Raw genomic sequence first — 6,000 nt, 5'->3', positions numbered from 1 at the left:
CCTCATAGCTGACCTCCTCATAGCTGACCTCATAGCTAACCTCCTCATAGCTAACCCCCTCATAGCTGACCTCCTCATAGCTGACCTCATAGCTAACCTCCTCATAGCTGACCTCCTCATAGCTGACCTCATAGCTAACCTCCTCATAGCTAACCTCCTCATAGCTGACCTCCTCATAGCTGACCTCATAGCTAACCTCCTCATAGCTAACCTCCTCATAGCTAACCTCCTCATAGCTAACCTCCTCATAGCTGACCTCATAGCTAACCTCCTCATAGCTAACCTCCTCATAGCTGACCTCATAGCTAACCTCCTCATAGCTGACCTCCTCATAGCTGACCTCATAGCTAACCTCCTCATAGCTGACCCCCTCATAGCTGACCTCCTCATAGCTGACCTCATAGCTAACCTCCTCATAGCTAACCCCCTCATAGCTGACCTCCTCATAGCTAACCCCCTCATAGCTAACCTCATAGCTAACCCCCTCATAGCTAACCCCCTCATAGCTAACCCCCTCATAGCTGACCCCCTCATAGCTGACCTCCTCATAGCTGACCTCATAGCTGACCCCCTCATAGCTAACCTCCTCATAGCTGACCTCATAGCTAACCTCCTCATAGCTGACCTCATAGCTAACCTCCTCATAGCTGACCTCCTCATAGCTAACCTCCTCATAGCTGACCTCATAGCTAACCTCCTCATAGCTAACCTCCTAATAGCTGACCTCATAGCTAACCCCCTCATAGCTGACCTCATCATAGCTGACCTCATAGCTAACCTCCTCATAGCTGACCTCCTCATAGCTGACCTCATAGCTGACCCCCTCATAGCTGACCTCCTCATAGCTAACCTCCTCATAGCTAACCTCCTCATAGCTGACCTCATAGCTGACCTCCTCATAGCTGACCTCATAGCTGACCTCATAGCTAACCTCCTCATAGCTAACCTCCTCATAGCTGACCTCATAGCTAACCTCCGCATAGCTGACCTCCTCATAGCTGACCTCATAGCTAACCTCCTCATAGCTGACCTCATAGCTAACCCCCTCATAGCTAACCTCCTCATAGCTGACCTCCTCATAGCTAACCTCCTCATAGCTGACCTCATAGCTAACCTCCTCATAGCTGACCTCCTCATAGCTGACCCCCTCATAGCTAACCTCCTCATAGCTAACCCCCTCATAGCTGACCTCATAGCTGACCTCATAGCTAACCTCCTCATAGCTAACCCCCTCATAGCTGACCTCCTCATAGCTGACCTCATAGCTAACCTCCTCATAGCTGACCTCCTCATAGCTGACCTCATAGCTAACCTCCTCATAGCTGACCTCCTCATAGCTGACCTCCTCATAGCTGACCTCATAGCTAACCTCCTCATAGCTAACCTCCTCATAGCTAACCTCCTCATAGCTAACCTCCTCATAGCTGACCTCATAGCTAACCTCCTCATAGCTAACCTCCTCATAGCTGACCTCATAGCTAACCTCCTCATAGCTGACCTCCTCATAGCTGACCTCATAGCTAACCTCCTCATAGCTGACCCCCTCATAGCTGACCTCCTCATAGCTGACCTCATAGCTAACCTCCTCATAGCTAACCCCCTCATAGCTGACCTCCTCATAGCTAACCCCCTCATAGCTAACCTCATAGCTAACCCCCTCATAGCTGAACTCCTCATAGCTAACCTCATAGCTAACCTCATAGCTAACCTCCTCATAGCTAACCCCCTCATAGCTAACCCCCTCATAGCTAACCTCCTCATAGCTGACCTCCTCATAGCTGACCTCATAGCTAACCCCCTCATAGCTAACCTCCTCATAGCTGACCTCATAGCTGACCTCCTCATAGCTAACCTCCTCATAGCTAACCTCCTCATAGCTGACCCCCTCATAGCTGACCTCCTCATAGCTGACCCCCTCATAGCTGACCTCCTCATAGCTAACCCCCTCATAGCTAACCTCCTCATAGCTGACCTCATAGCTTACCCCCTCATAGCTGACCTCATAGCTGACCTCATAGCTAACCTCCTCATAGCTGACCCCCTCATAGCTAACCTCCTCATAGCTAACCCCCTCATAGCTAACCCCCTCATAGCTGACCTCATAGCTGACCTCCTCATAGCTGACCCCCTCATAGCTAACACCCTCATAGCTGACCTCCTCATAGCTGACCCCCTCATAGCTGACCCCCTGATAGCTGACCTCATAGCTGACCTCCTCATAGCTGACCTCATAGCTGACCTCATAGCTGACCTCCTCATAGCTGACCTCCTCATAGCTAACCCCCTCATAGCTAACCTCCTCATAGCTGACCTCATAGCTAACCTCCTCATAGCTGACCCCCTCATAGCTAACCCCCTCATAGCTAACCCCCTCATAGCTGACCCCCTCATAGCTGACCCCCTCATAGCTGACCTCCTCATAGCTGACCCCCTCATAGCTGACCTCATAGCTGACCTCATAGCTGACCTCCTCATAGCTGACCTCCTCATAGCTGACCCCCTCATAGCTGACCCCCTCATAGCTGACCCCCTCATAGCTGACCTATAGCTGACCTCCTCATAGCTAACCTCCTCATAGCTGACCCCCTCATAGCTAACCCCCTCATAGCTAACCTCCTCATAGCTGACCTCCTCATAGCTGACCCCCTCATAGCTGACCTCATAGCTGACCTCCTCATAGCTGACCTCCTCATAGCTGACCCCCTCATAGCTAACCCCCTCATAGCTAACCTCCTCATAGCTGACCTCCTCATAGCTGACCCCCTCATAGCTGACCTCCTCATAGCTGACCCCCTCATAGCTAACCTCCTCATAGCTGACATCCTCATAGCTGACCCCCTCATAGCTGACCTCATAGCTGACCTCATAGCTGACCTCCTCATAGCTGACCTCCTCATAGCTGACCTCCTCATAGCTGACCTCCTCATAGCTGACCTCCTCATAGCTGACCCCCTCATAGCTGACCTCATAGCTGACCTCATAGCTGACCTCCTCATAGCTGACCTCATAGCTGACCTCATAGCTGACCTCCTCATAGCTGACCTCCTCATAGCTGACCTCCTCATAGCTGACCCCCTCATAGCTAACCCCCTCATAGCTAAGCTCCTCATAGCTGACCTCCTCATAGCTGACCCCCTCATAGCTGACCTCATAGCTGACCTCCTCATAGCTGACCTCCTCATAGCTGACCTCCTCATAGCTAACCTCCTCATAGCTAACCTCATAGCTGACCTCATAGCTGACCCCCTCATAGCTAACCCCCTCATAGCTGACCTCATAGCTGACCTCCTCATAGCTAACCTCCTCATAGCTGACCTCATAGCTAACCCCCTCATAGCTGACCTCCTCATAGCTGACCTCATAGCTAACCCCCTCATAGCTGACCTCCTCATAGCTGACCTCATAGCTAACCTCCTCATAGCTAACCTCCTCATAGCTGACCTCATAGCTAACCTCCTCATAGCTGACCTCCTCATAGCTGACCTCATAGCTAACCTCCTCATAGCTGACCCCCTCATAGCTGACCTCCTCATAGCTAACCCCCTCATAGCTAACCTCCTCATAGCTGACCTCATAGCTAACCTCCTCATAGCTGACCCCCTCATAGCTAACCCCCTCATAGCTGACCCCCTCATAGCTGACCCCCTCATAGCTGACCTCCTCATAGCTGACCCCCTCATAGCTGACCTCCTCATAGCTAACCCCCTCATAGCTAACCTCCTCATAGCTGACCTCATAGCTAACCCCCTCATAGCTGACCTCCTCATAGCTGACCCCCTCATAGCTGACCTCCTCATAGCTAACCCCCTCATAGCTAACCTCCTCATAGCTGACCTCATAGCTAACCCCCTCATAGCTGACCTCATAGCTGACCTCATAGCTAACCTCCTCATAGCTGACCCCCTCATAGCTAACCTCCTCATAGCTAACCCCCTCATAGCTAACCCCCTCATAGCTAACCCCCTCATAGCTGACCTCATAGCTGACCTCATAGCTGACCTCATAGCTGACCTCATAGCTGACCTCATAGCTGACTTCCTCATAGCTGACCTCCTCATAGCTGACCCCCTCATAGCTAACCCCCTCATAGCTGACCTCCTCATAGCTGACCCCCTCATAGCTGACCTCATAGCTGACCTCCTCATAGCTGACCTCCTCATAGCTGACCCCCTCATAGCTGACCTCCTCATAGCTGACCCCCTCATAGCTAACCCCCTCATAGCTAACCTCCTCATAGCTGACCTCCTCATAGCTAACCCCCTCATAGCTAACCTCCTCATAGCTGACATCCTCATAGCTGACCCCCTCATAGCTGACCTCCTCATAGCTGACCTCCTCATAGCTGACCTCCTCATAGCTGACCTCCTCATAGCTGACCTCCTCATAGCTGACCCCCTCATAGCTGACCTCATAGCTGACCTCATAGCTGACCTCCTCATAGCTAACCTCCTCATAGCTGACCTCCTCATAGCTGACCTCATAGCTAACCCCCTCATAGCTAACCTCCTCATAGCTAACCCCCTCATAGCTAACCCCCTCATAGCTGACCCCCTCATAGCTAACCCCCTCATAGCTGACCTCATAGCTAACCTCCTCATAGCTAACCCCCTCATAGCTAACCTCCTCATAGCTAACCCCCTCATAGCTAACCCCCTCATAGCTGACCCCCTCATAGCTAACCCCCTCATAGCTGACCTCATAGCTAACCTCCTCATAGCTAACCCCCTCATAGCTAACCCCCTCATAGCTGACCCCCTCATAGCTGACCTCATAGCTAACCCCCTCATAGCTAACCCCCTCATAGCTAACCCCCTCATAGCTGACCCCCTCATAGCTGACCTCCTCATAGCTAACCTCCTCATAGCTGACCTCATAGCTGACCCCCTCATAGCTGACCTCCTCATAGCTAACCCCCTCATAGCTAACCTCCTCATAGCTGACCTCATAGCTAACCCCCTCATAGCTGACCTCATAGCTGACCTCATAGCTAACCTCCTCATAGCTGACCCCCTCATAGCTAACCTCCTCATAGCTAACCCCCTCATAGCTAACCCCCTCATAGCTAACCCCCTCATAGCTGACCTCATAGCTGACCTCATAGCTGACCTCATAGCTGACCTCATAGCTGACCTCATAGCTGACTTCCTCATAGCTGACCTCCTCATAGCTGACCCCCTCATAGCTAACCCCCTCATAGCTGACCTCCTCATAGCTGACCCCCTCATAGCTGACCTCATAGCTGACCTCATAGCTGACCTCCTCATAGCTGACCTCCTCATAGCTGACCCCCTCATAGCTGACCTCCTCATAGCTGACCCCCTCATAGCTAACCCCCTCATAGCTAACCTCCTCATAGCTGACCTCCTCATAGCTAACCCCCTCATAGCTAACCTCCTCATAGCTGACATCCTCATAGCTGACCCCCTCATAGCTGACCTCCTCATAGCTGACCTCCTCATAGCTGACCTCCTCATAGCTGACCTCCTCATAGCTGACCTCCTCATAGCTGACCCCCTCATAGCTGACCTCATAGCTGACCTCATAGCTGACCTCCTCATAGCTAACCTCCTCATAGCTGACCTCCTCATAGCTGACCTCATAGCTAACCCCCTCATAGCTAACCTCCTCATAGCTAACCCCCTCATAGCTAACCCCCTCATAGCTGACCCCCTCATAGCTAACCCCCTCATAGCTGACCTCATAGCTAACCTCCTCATAGCTAACCCCCTCATAGCTAACCTCCTCATAGCTAACCCCCTCATAGCTAACCCCCTCATAGCTGACCCCCTCATAGCTAACCCCCTCATAGCTGACCTCATAGCTAACCTCCTCATAGCTAACCCCCTCATAGCTAACCCCCTCATAGCTGACCCCCTCATAGCTGACCTCATAGCTAACCCCCTCATAGCTAACCCCCTCATAGCTAACCCCCTCATAGCTGACCCCCTCATAGCTGACCTCCTCATAGCTAACCTCCTCATAGCTGACCTCATAGCTGAC

The sequence above is a fragment of the Salvelinus alpinus genome, chromosome 19 (genome assembly GCF_045679555.1).
Source record: "Salvelinus alpinus chromosome 19, SLU_Salpinus.1, whole genome shotgun sequence".
Classification (NCBI taxonomy): domain Eukaryota; kingdom Metazoa; phylum Chordata; class Actinopteri; order Salmoniformes; family Salmonidae; genus Salvelinus; species Salvelinus alpinus.
Note: the sequence above shows the minus strand (reverse complement) of the source record.